This window comes from Halictus rubicundus, chromosome 1, assembly GCF_050948215.1.
Source record: "Halictus rubicundus isolate RS-2024b chromosome 1, iyHalRubi1_principal, whole genome shotgun sequence".
In the NCBI taxonomy this organism is placed as follows: Eukaryota; Metazoa; Arthropoda; class Insecta; order Hymenoptera; family Halictidae; genus Halictus; species Halictus rubicundus.
The window spans coordinates 23,298,978-23,318,642 of record NC_135149.1 but is presented as its reverse complement, the minus strand read 5'-3'; the positions used below and the strand labels follow the sequence as shown (position 1 = coordinate 23,318,642).

General features: G+C 38.0%; 1 protein-coding gene across 5 annotated transcripts in view; it reads left to right on the top strand.

Annotated features, from left to right (window-relative positions):
• Positions 1 to 19,665, top strand: part of LOC143358126 (uncharacterized) — a 45,017-nt gene that overhangs the window by 1,759 nt on the left and 23,593 nt on the right. Inside the window, exons 1-2 of one of the 5 annotated variants that reach the window (XM_076795055.1) lie at positions 12,341 to 12,424; positions 12,511 to 12,639. The exons of the other annotated variants lie outside the window; for them this stretch is intronic. The gene's annotated coding sequence lies outside the window, so the exon portion shown is untranslated. Of the gene's footprint in view, positions 1 to 12,340; positions 12,425 to 12,510; positions 12,640 to 19,665 lie in introns of those variants that run through there. 5 annotated transcript variants of the gene reach the window in all.

The window sequence follows — 19,665 nt, the reverse complement described above, 5'->3', positions numbered from 1 at the left end:
ACACCGTCGACGAACATTTCTGGACAGAGAAATTTGATATAAAATCCGGTATTTGTAATTAAAAATCGATTCTGTAATTAAATATTGCTTTAGTGAAATTTTAGTAGTTCATGCAGTGTAACTGAAGTTTTATTAGTTTCTGTAGTTGAAATTTTAGTAGTTTATGTATTTGAAATTTCAGTAGTTTATGTATTTGAAATTTCAGTAGTTTATACAGCGTAATTGAAATTTTAATATTTCATATGGCGTAGTTGAAATTTTAATTTCGATTTAAGAGAGGTAGACTCCATTGCTTCGGCTCCTTTGAAAATTATCTGAAATCGTAGAATCAACGAAAAATTCGTTTTGCTTCCCACGAAAACAAACATTGCGTTTTAACAACATTGTATCCTCGCTCGCAATAGTTACAGTACACTTTGCTAAAGTTTACAAAATAACGGGAAAAAGGAATGAAACTCCGTTTCGCTCTGTTTACTCGGTTTCGAAGATATTTACCAGCAACACGAATCTTATATTCAAGGTAGGTGGGTGTTTACTGTAAAAATGAAATATTCATAAGCGTAAAATAATATATGTAGGTATCTCTCGCTCTCCGAAGGGTATTCACATTAATTCCGTTCCATTGAAAGTTCTCCTAACGTCTTCAGAACGATTTTACACGGCGAGGGACTAATGTAAGAATCCTCATTTTTCTCTGGGTTCAAAAATGCCGTTCCGTCGATCTCGGACGAAAAGAAATTGGCTTTGGTGCCGGTTAAAATGCAAAATCTCATTATTATGGCGAATTCTCAAGGGAAATTAGTGGTCCTACTGTTGGCAATGCATTCTGCATAAATTAAAATTTTATTTATGTAACCTGCTTACGTAATACTGTTCGAACAATTAATTAGTTAGCATTGAATGTGGCAGTTGCCATTTTTCACGGTTACATTTCCCGTGTTAAATAAATATTGGGCATCGTCTCTGATAAATTCTATACTGCTGTTCGATAAATTTTTAGCAAATATTCATTGCTAAATGTAACGAAATACTGTGAAAATTTTTACTGAAAATGGACGTATTTATATTACAGCTACTCGATAATTTTAGAATTATATAAGTACATAAAGAAATAATTCCCTGTTTTGTGAGCAGCATAAAAATTGATTTTAATTAAATCGATGAGATCAGATTCACCACTTCAACGATTGTTTTAAATTGTTGCAGGGCATATTTCAATTGAAAAAATTGTTGTACTATTGGTGAAAAATTGGATCTACTCATTAGCACATCTAATTATTAAAGTTGAATCCGTGCAACATGTGCCAGTTCTGCTTTAATAGCTGTTGCTCGAGTTCGCAGCGTGCAAACCGGAGAGTATATAATCATAATTATTTATACCCAAGGAAATAATCCAGTAACTACATAATACAATGCATGTATTGTTAACGATCTATTTGCTACAGTCCGCCTAAAGCATGTTTTAATTAAACCTCGGCTAATTCGGATTCTTTTGTCGTCAACGACAGTACATTTCCAGTTTGAATCCCGAGTTCAGCGTGTTAATTCGATTCAATAGAATTCTAGTCAATTTCCTAATCGATTTCCCTGAAGTGTCGCGCGCGAAACTTCACGGGGATGTATCGAACTTCAGTGTTAAGCATCGATATACGTCTCCGGCGTATTCGATCGAACGAAAATAGATGTTCACTTTAATATAATAATAACGTTGCAACGACGCCTGAGAATATACTGCTCTCCTGAAAACGATCGGTGCATTACGTTCACGCGATTTCGGTTATAATAATGAATACGTCCGCACCCGGCCGTGGCTTTTAACTAATTGAAGCCGCAACGTAATAATTAACTTATCCGCAGTAGGATATCACGGTGAAATCATAATTTTAATGAAACCTTTGTGCTTCTTTTCGAACGAACAGCGCTCGGCACGAACAATTATTCATTTACGAGCACATCAAGCTGTTTTGTGTCGTTGCAAAGGGGTGACGTCAAATCCACGGAAAAAATTTTTCAATGTTTTTAGAGGCGCTTCGATTGCTAGCATTTTTGAGAGCAAACATATCCTCGGTTTTCCACTTGTAACGTCGTGCAAGATTGTGTTAAGCAAGAAATAATCAAACAGAATATCACAAAAATAATAAAACAGGATATTACAAATAATATAAAAATTAGTCAAACAGAATATTATATTTGTAACTGTGTGATGTACATTTTCATGTGGAAATTATAATTCTTCTTAGGTCAATTGTAATTTTAAAAGCGGGGGCTAACTTCGAGGAGGTTAAAAATTTATCATAATTAATCATAAATTTGTTAAAATCCAACGATTTATTTGGCGTTGATTCCTATCAAATTGGTAGGTGTAAATTAATTTTTCTCTCATGCATTAAATTCGTCAAAATGTTACGTGCACACTCAATACACATTAGACGATTAATTGAACGTTCCGAATTGGAGTACAACTAGAGTATCGTAGGAAAATGTTTTATACAAAATAAAAATAGTCTGCATTCATTTCAGCATGAGTGAAGTACGTAGAAGTTCGTTCATTTTCTTGACAATTTTTGTGAGATGGAGATAATACAATCGTATTTTACCACGTTTCTATTAACTCGCTTTCTTGTCTGTCCGTTTGGTACAAATTTTGCAATTTGTTTTTAAACTAACTTCCTGATGAGCTAGAGACTTCAGACTTTAAACATAGCTCAGAACTGGATGACAACACACACAAGACTAAACAGTAGACAATAATTATTTAAATATAAAATTTTTTTTAATATATCACGTTTTTAAGACGGGTTAAAAGTTCATTTCAGTTCACCTAAGTCACTAACAATTTTATTGCACTGCAAATGATATGAACTGTTATGTGAGTTTTCTCAACTGCAGCTACACTCTGCACTTCTTACTATTATCTTGCGGCCCAGGTTTTTCGTTTTAAATCTTACAAGTATTCTCATAGCTATTAAAAATGCACAATCACACATTTTCAGGACTATCTGTATGGGGCTAGGAAAAATTATTCTATACTTTATAGCCCGTCTTGAAAACGTGGTATATTAAAAAATGCTTTTTATTCAAATAATTGTTAAATTCGTTTCGCATTTCACTTACTCAATTATCTCGCAACTGCACGAAATCCGTAGCTAATAATTTCCACAGCTAATCCAAACGGATACGCGAATAATGGATTTAGCGGAAGCCTCTGTGGTCACGTTTTTGCCGTGTGGCGACCGGTCAATGTTTGCGACTACCCGTCGACGGAATCCCCTGCGATAATTAACGCCCTTATCACATGACAAACAGCAGTTTCGCATGTCGCCGTTTGCCTTCGAACTTGTAAATTGATCACCGCGGGTGGGTCTGGAAATTTCAGCCTCGTGCGCGGCTCTGTGGGTTCAATACTCGGTACTCTACCCCCTGTTCCCACCCCGAAAGTAATTTTCCCCGATGCATTTCGTGAATCTTGTCGTCAGCTCGAGCTCTACAGGATTACTTCGTCGAAGATTTCCTCTCGTGGAAACCCCCGAAAGATTCGAGATATTGATCTCTGTTTTTCTATCCACGCTTCATTCCCTCGCGAGCATGATCATTGGGCGAAACGTTATTGCTATGCATTATAATCACCCCTCATCTGGGCCGCCAGTTACATGACACCCTGCGTGGTCGATGTATGGCGCTATTATGAGCTCGTGTTGCTTTCGCTGGAAAATGTCTAATTCATTAGAATCAATTTTAACCCGAGAAATTTTAACCCGAGAAATTGAACCCTCGTACGTTGCTCGGAAATGATTGTGTGAAAGATCCTGGGACAATATACATCGACAAATTATAGTTCATTTATTCGGAATTCAGTAGGCTTGCACTTCAGCAATGGTGGCATACCAGGGCTCAGGACTATGCTTCATCTGTTTTGGCGGTACTCTTTAATAGTGAGTGTACTAAGTATTTTATATTACTTTATAAAAATTACAAGAACGTATCCATTCAAATTTTTAACCATTCTTTTTATAGTATATATCTAAAGGAATAAATTTGTTGAATAATTCCTCACGGATGCATCTTTACAAGCTCAATAACCGCAAATTAAAAATATTACAATCTTTATTTTATTACAATCTGCTTAGTGTTATATCGACAAATTATACTTCATTTATTCCTGATTTATTACGCTCAGCTGAAACTAATTTTATTGGCACAAATAATGTAATCATAAACACTGGTTGTAAAAAGGGACCTGGAATAATACTTCATTTATTTTGACGGTACACTTTAAATCAGAAAATTACGCTTCATTTGTAATGTCAATTTTCGAAGAAATCTTAAACGATGTACAATGAAATGTTTCATACTGTTTGGTGGATTCGTCCGACCGTTTATTGTTTAATCATTAAAAGCTTCCGCGCTAATGATTAACAAAGAGGGAAAGTACATAATGATCTGCCTTTGGAAATATTGAGTATCGTTATACTCCTTTACTCTTCACTGTTTGTGGAATTCAATGGGTAGTTGAAACTTTTAATTGGTTCTTGATGTGGATAATGATGCAATAGTGCACCGGTAGTAGAAACATTGTGATATGATGCGTATTAATATATTTTTAAGAAATGATTTATACATTGACGTTGGCCATACTATTTTTTTACCGTGTTTAGGAATTAATTTTTATTGGGGAAACAAATTTTGTTTGTGAATGCAGAAGGATTAAACATTCGCTGTTACAAATTTTTACTTTCTAACTTCAACTTTATTAAGTTAATTACTAGACTGGAATGCACCGTGGATTAAAAAGTTTGATCAATTTCAGCTGTCCATTTTAATTGAGATGTCGTGGACTCTCGAATAATTCTATGAACTCTTCATAGAAACTAATTTCCACATTGCTCTGTGTTACTGCATTTCCACTTATGATAATATCCAAATGTCTGGTTCAATAATTAATGTTTATTGATCTGATTGTCTGCAGTTCGTTCGATTGTTAAATTAATATAAATAGAACCGTTGCAAAGTAACGAGAGCAAATCTGTGTCAGTATAGTCTGCGACACAACGAAGTCACAGGACTGGTAATAATAGGTGCATTGTATAAGCTAAAGCATTCAGCGGATAATACGCACTGCTCGATATCTCGTTTTCAAATTCGATTGACATGTTTTGCAACTGTGTAATTATCTTCTTACACCGTGCCGTGAATGCGACATACTTCGTCTCGCATGTCGGCGAGCGAAACGAATTTTTCAGTTGCGAAAGGGTGCAGACATTCAGATATATATCATCCTAATGTGGCTCCAACTGCATCCTGTTTCGTTTTCAAAATTTGGATCGAAGAGATCAAGATTAGATAAAACGTTGTCTTCAAAATCAATTTATAAATATTTTCAGTGTAAGTCAAATTGTGATTTAAAATTATATAAAGATATGCTAATCATCGAATTGTATTTTAAACTTTTATAGAGTCATACTAATCATCAAATTGTATTTTAAACTTTTATAAAGTCATGCAGGCGATCAAATTGTATTTTAAAATTTATATAATGTCATACAAATCATCAAGTTGAATTTTAGGATGAAATAAAACTATGAAAATTATAAAATTGCATTTTAAAATTATATAGAGTCACAAAAATTACAAAATTATATTTCAAAATGATATAAAATTATAGAGTACAGTGCACGAGTCATAAAATAACATTATAAAATCGTACGAGGCTAGTTAAGATTATGTGGAAAAATTGTGGAACGTTCTAGAAAAACTATTATAAATTACGTAGAAAATTTAATGCGGTCGTAAAATGTCCAGCACAGCTTTGTGGCACAGACGCTCGCTAATTTTTCATATATATTCCATTCGGATGTGCATGCATCGAAGAGGATGCCAAAGAGCAACCGTAAATCCGCTATTACACCTCCTTAAAATGGCGGCAGCTCGCATCTTTTTTACGTCGCGCTTTGAAGCATGTCAAGTTTTATCTGCTCCGGGAAATCGTAGAGACTTTATGTCATCATTAGGCCAACCCAGATATTCCTCAAAAGTAATGAGCAAGAAACGCGATGAAATATAGAACAAAGTCGCCTTAAAATTTAATAAACTCCCCCACCATCCCCACACCTCCATTCTCTCGTAGATTGGACTAAGAAATGAACATTCTTATTAGCTGCGCATCTTTATGAAAAATACAGATTTTCTCCGTCAATTTTATAAAAACAGGAATTAGATTAATTCTAGTAAAAATTATTGTAAATTCGACAATAATGCAGTACACTATTAGTATTAGACTGTGTATATTTATGCAGAATAAATACTGTCTGTGTCAATTGCAAAAAATAATTCAAACTAATTGCATTATATTTCAGTTATTAATATTCTAAGGTTTTTAAAACTCGTGATAAATGCAGATTTTTGATACATTTATGTTAAAGCTGAATGAACGCAATATAAAACAGTAGAAAAATCTAAATAACCATAGTTAAAATTCCAGAAGAACAATAAATTATCGGCCTGTCTCGCACCTGTTTCAATTGACTAAAAAAATGTGTATTTTGCATGAAATTCCTGAGCCCACTCATAAATAACACCGAGATCCAGCGCCAATCAATTCAACGAAACTCTGCACCTCGTCAATAAATAAACAAAAATACACATAAAGAAGAAGTAACAGGAGTTTGATAAATTCGAGCCATCAGCCTGTTTTCATCAAATGATCATTCATTTCCCCAGGCAAAACAGTTCGTAAACGTTGAAAAAGATTGTTTTCCAGTCGACAGATAAAACAGAATATTTTACACTCGCGTCTTCGATCCAAGTAAACAGAGAGAGACAGAGGGGGAGTTTCCGCGAAATTTGGCAATCGTTCAAAGGAATAGTTATTACTCCGACGCGTGCGCAATGTTCATTAAACAGCGATCAGATTTTATTTTGCCGTCTGGGCGATTTCCCGAGGCCTACTTCGAAACCGGTTATGAGACGTCGTCGAGGATGGGGGCGGGGTTTTATTAATTTCACGAATCATTTGTTTAGAGAATATTTTAGTCGTCGCCCGGTAACGAGTTCTGGCACACGGTTGTGTCCCGTTCCTTTGACCGCAATGCAAGTGCAGATGCAGCGGTCCCATGCATTCCCCTCTTTTGATCTCTCTCGTGTGAATCATAAATTATTCATTTACCGGTTTTTATAAACTCCGCTCGGAGTGTCAGAGGTGTCCTTCGGTGATCCTTGACCTCCGGGATATCGAGGCTGTACCAGCGAGCAGCGGGATCAGCCTTTAGGCGAAAGGGTTCTGTGTTAACGCGCTGCCAGCAATTCCGTTTGTTATTGCTCTCTGATGTATGCGACATCGGTACAACAGAACGAAATTGATTTCTCTGTCGAACATCAAACGTACATACGGTAATGTGCGTTATGTGCGTAATCTATTGTTTACGTACGCGGGTACTCCTTCTCCGATTCTTATGTATACCGGGTGGTTTGCGAACGAGGATTGTTGTCCGAAGACTGTGCTCGAAAAAGTGAACTTCAGATGCGGAATCAAATTTTCTATACGAGTAGTTTTCCTACAAATTTGTTTCCATAAATTATGGTAATAATACCTCCGAAATTGAAAATTTTATTGCGTGTAACGCTGTTAAATAACACTATAAAAAGGTGAATTTTTGTGAGGTAAAAACCAGAAAACATACAATGTAGATTGTAGACAATGAAGGGGACATATATATGTAGAACACTAATCGTTGTGTATGTGTTTGAGTAATTTACCTCCTAAAACTCATGGGATTGATTGATACGCATATAGATGTCTTTTAAATGTTGCATGTTTAGGAAAAATAATTTTCACATTATTTCTGTGCATTTCTTTTTACGATATCTTGTATCAGAAAATTTTATTCAACATTTTTGGCTCCGCATTTCATGCACAGTAGTCACTTTCACAAGAGTATTGGCGATTTCAGAATACCCAGTACATGTATCTGTCCTTTCATCGTTCCTGGAAGGATTCAGCTACGTGACTACCATTCCTGCAATTCGCTCAGCCATTAAACTGTAATATATACATCTGAGGTACAGACGAACGGAATTGAGTAGGAATGTTAGATTAAAAATTTTTTGATGAACATAGCTCGAGATGGGAACTGATTCTTTATGCATAATAACGTACCTTTATGTGTACTGGAAATCCTCTGAGACACACTTCTTCAAATCATTGAAAAATAAAAACACACAGACTAAATACATTTTTCTCCAACTTCCATTTCCGACTTGGAACATTTATATGCTCCATCAAAATCCGCAGTCAAATTTGAAAAAATCGCTGAAGTAAAATTGTATAAAAATCAAATTAATTGCATAAAAATCATCAGCTTCCAAAACTACAGTGATGGACACGGTAGGGGCCCCTCAAACGCCTGCTTCTCCCACCACCTCTCTTCCATTCAGCGCATACCGTGTCGCCAGATCAAGTCTTGTTCCCCCACTCTAATTTCCCCTTCCACGGCGCTATTCCCCACGCGTCCGCCACAGTCCGGTCACGTGACGCGTTTAGTCTCCGTCGTGCATACTCCGGTACTGGGGAAGAGAGGGTAACGTTTTTCCCCTCGATTCGTGCTCTCCCCCCTCGTCTGGCGACACTGCTTAGAGTGCACCGTCCAGCGTCGTCATCGATTCGGATTCCTGCGGTGCGACTCGGAATTTTCTCACGAGCGCTCGTGCCAGCGAACGGAGCCGGGAAACGCCTGTGTTTATTCGAGGAGAGCTCCCGGCTTTTCGGCTATTGTATTTATACCGTCCAACCAAAACAGACGCACTGCATACATCAGCCTTTAAACACGCCGATTTCGAAAAGAAGAAGGGAGTACAAGCCCCTCGGTAGATCATGAACGGTCTGGCTAATATCTGAGGAATCGCGGACGATTCTGCCGTGCAATTATCACGGCCGATGAGAGACAGGAGACGAGTCTCGTTCGGTGAGGCTTCCGTTGAGATTGTTGCTCGATCTCCACGCTGCTCTAAGAATTAACGGGATCTTGAAAGGTGCACGGTTTCATGGGACGCGTTGACAAATTTTTCTTAACGCTTTTAGACCTCCAGACACGGTGCAGTTTATCAACCCTCGTCCCTCGTGTCAATTTGATACATCTTTCTCGTTTTTTATTCTGCCATTTGTGAAGGGTCATCAAATAAGAGCTATGAGTGTTTAAATTTAAATCAAAACACATAATGGTATAAGCTATCAACGTTATTTGTCTTGCTTTCTATTTATTGCTGTATGCCATTATGTTTTAAAAATAATTTCATCTGAATGGCCGCTTCTGGACTTGAAAAAATCGATTGAACATTTTTAGCCACTTTTTTTTACGTACGCATAAATAATATTGTGGTCCATATGAATAATCTTAGTTTAAGCTCACTTCACTTTAATTTTTACCATTTCCAAGGAACGATTTTATGGAACTAATTATTTGTCCCTTTATCGTACTGATTTTTTACCACTGTGCCAACTTGATGCCAGAGAACAAATTATGTTGGAAAAATGAGGAACGGTAAAAGTTAAAGGCCAGATGAACGTCTCGCTTTTATTTCCTTCTGGAACTGGGACAATTGCGGTAAACGATCAAGTTACGAATAATTTATGTCCTAACCCCGAGAAGATCGTTTATAAAATATTAAACAACACTATCAAGTTTCTGTCGTCGGACTGTGCACCTTTCTACCATTTTTCATTGTCCAGTCTTCTTCCGCTTTCTAGAATTTTCCATTTTCGTCAGTCATGTAAAATTAAACACGACGAATTCTCTTCTTTTGACGACGAGATTCCTTGAAATTCAAAAATTCTTTATTGTTATTGTTCTAGGCCTGTGCCGGAGTCATTTCTGACTCACACCGATATTTTTCACTACTACAGTTTTGTTCCGATATAAGACGATGCCTCGGGCCCGGCTTTCGCCGTATTTCGGATGAGGGTACCTATGCGGCTTGACTTTGTTCAGAATTATATCTTATATCGCTCGGGCTTGTTAAATGAAAAACCGCTCTCCAGTTATTGCAGTCTAATTTGATCTATTGATCGTAAAAGCGTTCAGTTCAATTTTTCTACGAATCGCGTGTCTTCGAATATTACAGCGACCGCGACGTTCACGGAACGGTAAATAATGATTAAAATGCTTGGGTAGCGTTTCCCCTTGAAACGTTAGCTCCGGTGTGCAAATAAACGGTAACATTATTGTTTTAGTACGGAAGCCACGCTCGAAATGGTCGCACACGTGACCTTCCAATTCACATTTCACGTGTCCGTGGTTGCGTGTAAATTAACTAAATTACTTATACAAACAAATATAATGTTGACACATCGCCAACTGATATCGTTTTTTACATTTCCTAATGAGAATAGCACGCGCACATTTATCAAGAATTTTAGCTCGTATATTACATTTTATCTATGTATCAAAGTTTCCAATAAACGCGATGTTAAGGTAGAGTCGAAACTTTAATCGCTAATTAATAATTTGCAGAAATTGGAATATTACAGTGGCCTGGCCGAAAAGTTCTTCTGGGCACTTCAACGTTGAAATTCCACTGAACAGGATTTCATAAAATATAAATGCTTTCGACTTTTTGAAACTGTTCTGCCATTTTTTTCTGCATTTATTTTATTTCAATATTTATTTTCGCAAATAATAACGTCACGATGAACGATGTTAAATTTCACTGCAATAAAAGTAACATTTAATCTCAATTTTGTTAAAGCTTACATTTTGTTGTGCTCGGTAGTGGTTGCCACAAATGCATAAACATCCGCTGTCTAATATTTTAGAAATCACCAAAAATTATAACAATATTTCTATTCATCTATATTCAATACCTTCAATTTTAAGAAATGTTTTTAATACAATTTCCTCGATTCTTATGCAAGATTCGAGAACTCATTAACTCCAAATGTCAATAAAATTTCGTGAAATACCGTTTCCAGTAAATGCATAAAAATTCACAGTTTACTTACAGTATATTTTAACGAAAAATTATGTAAACGCATTCTTATCCCTTATTAACATAAATACGATACAGTCTATAAAAACTTCCCCAATTGAAAGCTTAAATAATACACAAAAAATTATAATAAGATTACCATTTTTTAAAATACTCAATTGTTCACGTTCTTCATAGCGATTTCCTCAATCCAAACACAATTCCAACGCAATTCGAATAAATAGGTCCTTATCAACATAAATAAAATACAGTATATAAAAACTTCCCCAATCAGCTTAAATAATACATAAAAAATTACTGAAAATTATAATAAGGTTTCCATTTGTTGAAATACTCAACCTTTCACATTCTTCGTCATAGCGATTTCCTCAATTCAAACACAATTTCAACGCAATTCGAATATTATTAACATAAATACAATACAGTCTATAAAAACTTCCCAAATTAGAAGCTTAAATAATACATAAAAAAATTACCGAAAATTATAGTAAGATTTCCATTTGTTGAAATACTCTATCTTTCACATTCTTCTTCATAGCGATTTCCTCAATTCCAACGCAATTCGAGTAAATTGGCTAGTCTCGCGGGCTCCCGCACGCTGCCATAAATTTGACAGTTTCGGTCGGCCGACAGCGATCCGGCGCGGCGGTTAGGCCGAATTCGCGTCGGACCGTTATCGAGCGTGTCGGGGATCGGTTTTCTGGTGACGATAAGACGTGTGCCGATAAGGCGTGCGCGGGTTCGATCGGGCGGGAACTTGTGCCGTTCCGTCCCGTGCAATTGTCGTAGGTCGTCTAGAAAATTCTTTAAAAATACACGCGTCGACGTGAAACTATTTCTGGCCGACGACTAGCTTGGCAGAGGCAGCTTCTTCGGAGTCTCGGTCGTTTTGGGTCGGGCCGGCTTCGCGCACGCGATCCGCACCGACACGTGTCGGCGTTCAACGCGGTGTCAATCGCCTATTAACGTAACCCTACCGTCTCAACTTACACAGTTACGTGGATCGATTTGTCGGGATCGACGAACCTACCTGTCAGCAGACCGGACGAGTCCGCGGGCTTTATTTTCGCGTGTTCGAAATGGAAATCACACCTACGGCTCCACAGACGCTCGGAAATGTCTGTGCGCGGAATCTGCGCGCACCTGTGGTCGATTAATGTTGAAAATTAATCGTGATTGATCGCGGAACATTTTTACAAATATTTCTGAATTGAAGACGTCGTTTACAGTGTTTTTAAACGATTTTTTAATCGCGTCCCGCGGGAGCCTACTGCACTTTTAACACTAGGTCTACGGAGCAACAAAAGTGGCCAGTTTGGATTACTTTATAAAAATACCACGAATATATTCTGCCAGATTTTTAGCAGCTTTAATCATAATATATGTTCCAAGGAAGAAACGTATTAAATAAATTTCTTATAAATGCATTTTTACAATCACAATAATGGTAAAGAATGTAGAACAAGTTAAATAGGAGTGAAATTGTAATGTTGTACCGAGACGTCATTTTGTGCAATCTCCTGTTTCTTTCAGTTTTGGTATTTAACTTCTTTGTTGCCTTATCAACGGAGATTGATGTTGATAAATTTTATCAAAGGACTAAGGATTCAAGGCGACGCTTTTTCCATCGACTTCATAGTCTCTCGGGATCAATAAATAAAGGTACACCGCGCGACTTCAAGAAACACGATTGTTGATACGAAGTAAAATTAGGGGAAAGAATAATAATCCCCACCCGGGGCGAAGACGTCACGGCTGCGAATCCGCCGCGATTTCCGTACCGCATAATTATAAACTGAACAACGATATACCGATGCTTCGGCTGGCAGATAAATATTTACTCTCTGTCCGTTGGAATTCAAAAAGTCGTGCCTACAGGTATCGGGAAGTGTATTAATTTCCGCGGAGCAGAGCTCTCCGATGAAAATAAAATCCGTGATCCTCTCCGTCTCCTCTTGTTCCCGATCTTCGGAACATTCGGCGAAAATAAATAAACGCGTCCGCGTTAAGAAATGAAATTTTCTACCATTGCTCCTGCCTGGTGCTATTAAAGACGGAAATAGTACGAAAATATTACTTTTTTAAAATAGACCCGTGGCCCAGACGGGTGGGGGGTTTCGGAAAGAAAATCGAACAATCTTTTTGTTACACGTCGAACGAAATCGTCTGCATCGATGATTACGCTCGGGGATCTATAATTAGCCGATAATTTGCTTCGGTGTATGACGGTCGTTCGGAAATGATTAGATCCTTCGTTCCGGAACAAATTCCAAATTCGTTTCGCAACTCGAAATTAACTTCAGATCGCAAATAGATTTATTGCTCGCGGCTAGACGTACGAAATCAAATGCAGTTGGGCATGCAATTATTCTTCCAACGAGTAGGTACTGCTTAATTGCTGGAAGCTTTTTTTTTATAGTATTAAAAATATTCAGAATATTCAACTTTCTCATATTAAGAAAGATAATAGACGAAGGAGAGATTAGTTTTAGAAACTGTAGCAATTAACTGAATTCTGTACATATCCATTGAAAATATTGCAACACAACTGGATTCAAACATTTGAAGCTTCATCTGAGTTGGAATTAACCCTCCGACTCCTGCGAGGCCTATGCCGGAGTCATTTCTGACCCACCGCGATATTTCAGTTTTCTCTCGATATAAGGCGATGGCTCGGGACCGGCTTTCGTCGTATTTCGAATAAAGCAGAGGGGATAGCGATTTTTTTTTCGAAATAAAATAATATTTTATATAATGACGGTCGCTCGAGCTTACACCGCTACGGGTCACGAATGACTCCGGCATAGTACACGGGAGGGTTAATACCCGCGGATTGTATGCATTTGAAATGAGACGGTAAAAAAGATTACCAATATATTGCTTTCGATTTATTGCAATCACTAAAAATTTGTATATTTAGCTCGTGTTTCTTGCAATTTTTATTTTGCATAATGATCCGCAAGTGTTTCATCAAAATTTTGTTTAGTCGTTAGTGCAGTAACACGTCTCCATTTTAGTTAGTCTTAAAATCGTAGTTGAGATTAATTCGTATATCGAGTCTATGATTTCACAGGTTTCGACGCTGTAAAAAACGATACGCCATTCTCGTTACCAAAATTTCTCCGATTAATTATACCGAGTCGTTTTGATACAGAAGCCGTAAAATATTTAAATTTTCCGAATCGCCGAGCAAATTCTGTCTCACCGAGTGGACTCGCGGTGGTACATTTTGCCACTTTTATTTTTGCCACCTTTTGCCGGTTCGTCGACCTGTCTAAAACGATCCCGAGGCCCGGTCTCGTTGTCGTCTGACCAGCGCGGACTTTTCTACTGCGAAGCTTCCAGAAAACGCGTTGCCAAAAATAATCCCGCGATGCGCGCGGTTGTTCGATCGTTCGATCGCCGATCGTCATGATCGGCGTACCGTGTCGGGCCGGCCCGTTCTGTCAATCAATCATTGTTTTCGTTAATGCGGATCCGTCCGCGGGTAAACAAACCGATGCCCGAACCACAGACACATCGAGAATACTATTCCGAACGGACTATTTCGACTTGTTTGCGGCGCCTCGCCGCGAGAATAGCATCGGCGGTGAACATTTAGGAAGGCTATATACTTCGTGTTTCGCGATTATATTTGACAGTAAGACTCGCAGAAGCACGCCGGTCCTGTCCGAGCCGATCCATCGTCGGGGGAAACGGAGATAGTAGATCGTTACGATCGCGATAAATCGATCGGCCATCCGTTACAAGCGTCGTTGCACCCCCGCGTGCCGTTCACCTCGCGATCATACTCTGGCCCCGTCGTTCGATGAAAACTTTCGAGCTTTTACGATCCCCCTTTCACCGCCGATGCATCCACCTCCCCTTTTGTGCAACGGGGTGAAAGCTTCGGGGGGAGGCTATTGGTCGATTTCTGGTATTAAAAAGTTACCGTAATTGACAGTCGAGGATATAGAGCTTCTTGAAAGCGAAATAAGTTTCTCGTGAAATTGAATTTTCTGCCTTTTTCGCGGGCATGTGCTGCCCGGGGCTAGATACTATGCCGTGATCTCAGCACTGATATCAAACACGAGCAACTCTTTTTTTTACCCGATTTTTAAATGACACGGTCCAAGAAAAAAAAAAAAGAGATACGTCTGTACAGCCGGGGACAAAATTAAGTGGACGTTGGAAAAATTAGTTTACCAGTGTAAACAGAATTCCATCAACAAATCTTCGAGCTTTGACACTAAACCTACCAAGGTCAAAAAGACCGATTTTTTATTTTGCAATTATTGAAATTATAAAAACGTTTTCATAGGAAATTAACTTACTATAAGACGTTTCACTTCTACATGTTTTGTGCTTGGTAGGTTTAATGTTAAAATGAATTCAAGTAGTTTTTACGCAACTACTACATGAAATACAAGCTACATGTAAAAATATTTGGCTTGCTAAATAAACCACTTGGTCTAAAGCAATAATAAATAAATAATTTAAATTGTTTTCAAAATATTTCTATAACTAATTCTGTTATAACAAGCGGCTACTGCCTTGCGTAATACGAGAATCAATAAAATACGATGAAGTAAGACTAGATATTATATGTAGGAGTGAACGACGAAAAGACAGCAAAGCAACATGGTGTCGAAGCCGTGGACGATCATGTAAGGTTACACGCTCGCGCACGTACGCGTTCGCGCGCGCGGTCTATTTCATCTCAAAGCGTTAACGACACGTAAAAGTCGAGCGACTCGAGCGTTATCGGTTGTTCCTCGTTTTTTATTGGCCCGGTTGATGACGTCAATACACTCGCCATTGTCTTATTCGTTTACGAGGGCCAGAGGCACGGACCGCGTTGCTGCGCGCAGTTTATTTAACCGGCGCGCTCTGCAGCTGCACGAACTGCGCACGGAGAGTTATAAATGCTGATAAAGAGAACGTTGCGCCGCTGTGTTAGGCCACAGGCACATTCGACGCCCACCGTTGCTATTTTCGAGTATTGCTGCCTTTTTTCGTGTACGTGCCACCCCGTTTCCCGCCCTTTGTCCGACTTCCGATGCTACGAAACACTGTCTCGCGTTTCCCCACGTACTGCGTCAAACGAATTAAGCCGTGTCACGGCTTTTTGAGACCTGTTCGAATGTATTAGAGGGACCCATAAGCATTCAATTATTTTGAAATCTAAAACAAACTTTGTAGTAAATTCAAGTTTTTATTTTTTAATTTACTATATAATCTCTAATTGATGCGGTACCCATATTCCTTGCCTGTATGCCTTTCCCATTTCGTGTAGGCGCCTTCGTATAGTTGACCATGTGGACCCGAGGCTTCTCGATAATTCTTGTATACTTAATTTTGGTACAGCTGCCACTAGAGATTTTAGGGTGTCATTATCAAATTCAACTGGTCGTCCTCTTCGAGGCCTGTCAGAGAGATCATAATTACCAGCAGCAAACCTTCTGAACCAACGTTGACACTTGTTGACCTTCAGTACATCTCCATAAACATCGGAAATTTTCTTTGTTGTTACCGTTGCATTAAATCCCGCATGAAAATGAAAAAGTATGCAATGACGAATATGGTCCTCGCAAGGTACGGACGCCGCCATTTTATTACAGGGTTGTAAAAAAAATTATACTTTTTAGAATATTTTGAACACAGGCTGCTTTATCGAAAACTGTAAAAGAATACGTGTCTTCTCTTCAACGATCGGTACAGAACTAAAGGCAGAACAAATTCTTTGCAAATAATTGATTACTTATGGGTACCACTAATATTTTATTTTTTAGAGTTTCTCAGAGTGTCTTTAACGGTCCCCGCCTTTAAGGTACTTTACGGAGCGGACCATTTCAATCGGGACAGCTTTAAACAACTCTGTTATTAATTATTTTATCGGAAAAAGTCGTCAGGACAATTTTACCATTTTATGTTCTATTAGTCTCTTCTGTTCGCTATTTAATTCGGTTGTTCCATTTACTGGCACCGGTCTCACGGTTACCACGTACGGCATCGATTCAATCAGGAATATAATGGAGGTGCTATTGCAAAGTGATAGCTTGGCGTATATTCTCCTCCATACTAACAGCGTGCAGATGGACGAGTTTTTTTTTTTCGTTGCTTCTAATCGGACGATGCAGTATTTCACTTAACCGCGACACAAACAAATTAACGGCCCTACGAGTGACGGGTGCATGCGGTGGAAACATCGCGCGGACACTTTATGCGGGCATAAAGAATAGGCCGGACCACTATGACGGCGTTATTAAACGCCAACGAGCTGTCAGCGAAGGGTATATTAAGCATCAAAGGAAAATGTCAATAAAACGCGTTCGAATGGATCCGAGTTAAAAGCAGAGGACAGAGGGGGCACTGTGTAAAAACGCGTCGGGGCGCTGGGACGCCAAGTAATGTGAAGCGTCATTAATTTCGGATGTACAGGACGCTCCATTTCGCACGATCTTCGCGTGGGTCGTCTCGGAATTACTCGCAACGTCAATAAAAGTGTCACTTCCTCGTGCGCGAAAATGCTTTGAGGCTGCCGTCACTGTTTTTCTTTTTTTTTTTTTTTCATGAAATCCTCTTACCCACCTACCCTTACTTACGAACCGTGAGTGGCGAACGCGCGGAGGCTACCAGCTGTAAACGGAGCCCAAGTTCATTGTTGTGCCGTTCTTTTTTATGAAATTACGGGTAATTTAATATAGTGTAATTCAAAGTGCCGACACTTTTTGTGGCAGCTTTATGTTGTCAGGAGCATACCAACGAGAGCATTTTATTAGGTTGTCCTAGGAGATTGTGTAATTTATTGCTCCTCTTGTTGGATTGTAAATGACTAACAATTTAAACTAGTTGTACGAAATTGTAATCCAGGTGGGACATTTACAACTCTGGCCTTCGAAGAAATAATAATTCTTGTTGATTTAAATTTTTAAATGAAAACCCTGTTACAGTGCAAAGGTATATTTAGAAAGATAATGTTAATAAGAAATATGGTTTTTATTTCTGTCTGACTCTGATAAAAAATGGATCTCATTTGAAATGTGTTTCTTTTTAAAGATTTCTTTTTCGACTTGAATTTCTTTGATTTCAAAGCGAAAGGCTACGTTTCTGAGACTTGCTAACATACTTTACAAGACGATTGAATAAATAAAGATGGTAGGTTCCTTAGAAGCTTTTATCGTTACAAGGTTGACTCTAAACGAGAACGAACAGTTGTAAAATCATGGGTGGTGGGAAAAATATTAATGCGTCCTAGTTAGGACACAGTGTTCGATAAATAGGCGATGTTACTACCAACGGTCGATTCACTATTGCGACATTCTACTACGATCTAGAATATTACTACTATCTTGACTCGAAAATTTAGAAATTTAATCTGACTCAGAAAATTGGATAAAATTGTAATTTTAGAATTTGATAAAAATTGTAATTTTAGAATTTGATTAAACTATAATTTTAGAATTTGATGAAACCGTAATTTCAGAATTTGATCAAATTGGAATTTTCTGTATCTGATGAAATTGTAATTTTAGAATTTGAAAAAAATTCTTTTGGTAGTATTTATAAATCTGTCTGTACACATTTGTTCGTTTCATTTCAATTCCCGAAACTTGTTGGGTTAACACTATAAGTAATGAATACTAATCCCGAAAAATCCCATAAAATCGAAGTATTATAATTAATAAAATCGATAGCAGAAAGTTAAAATTTATTATAGTGGATGCTACTTTAACCCTCGTACATTCTAAAGTTCCCCATAATAATATTCGTCGCATATATAATAAAAATGAACTTCTGAACCTGTCACTAGACTGCTGACTTTTATGCAAAATAAAAATTAACTGTATTGCAAAAAATCGGAGCCGAATAAAAAATGGTTTCAATGGTTTTAAACAGTTGGAAAAAACTCATTGTTGCTGCGAAATATTCGCAATGATCTATTTTAAGTTGAACCTACTCATTTTTCGCATAAAGATCATAAAGATCGCAGATTATTGCCAACCACAAGCGACGAAAGAAAATATATATTTATTTCCTTGCAATGGGATGCAATTTCGAAAATGGCGTGGTCGCGTGACAATTACATAACCGCACCACTTCTAGAGACTAATACACCGTGTCCAAGTGCTTAGGTTTGTTCGCATCAGTCGATGGGGGGCTTCTAAAATAAATTTCTATCGTGCGTTCGAGTTGAACGACGAACGTTATTAAAAATTCATCGGACGTTTGAACGAATCTCCGAGGCAGCAACGAGGCGAGCACCGACACGCAATATCGTACATAATAAATAGAGCGAGATGGCTTCTCACGCCATAGTTGTATTTTTAGGTCGTCGGCTTTTTCTCGCGGACGTCGTTCGATCTAGAGACTTTTTACATATATCAAGAGGTTGCATTAATTCGTGTCGTCTTTTCGCTCAGAATATTGATTATTTCTCCAACATGTCAGAAACGGACATCGATCAAAATATGCTCGAATAAGTTTCTGTCGTTCCTTTGACAAATAAAAGTCCTTTGTTTGAAAAGAAAAATGGAGAATATTTTATTCACACCTGAATGTTTCTTTCACAATATGCGCGTTTAATGAGCATGCGTGCACAGTCATCTGTTCGTTAATGTTTTATTCTCTTCTAAGCTTCCTCTTACTTAACTATACCATTTGTCGAGTGAGAAAATTACTGTGATTCATTGTGCTCATTTACAGACA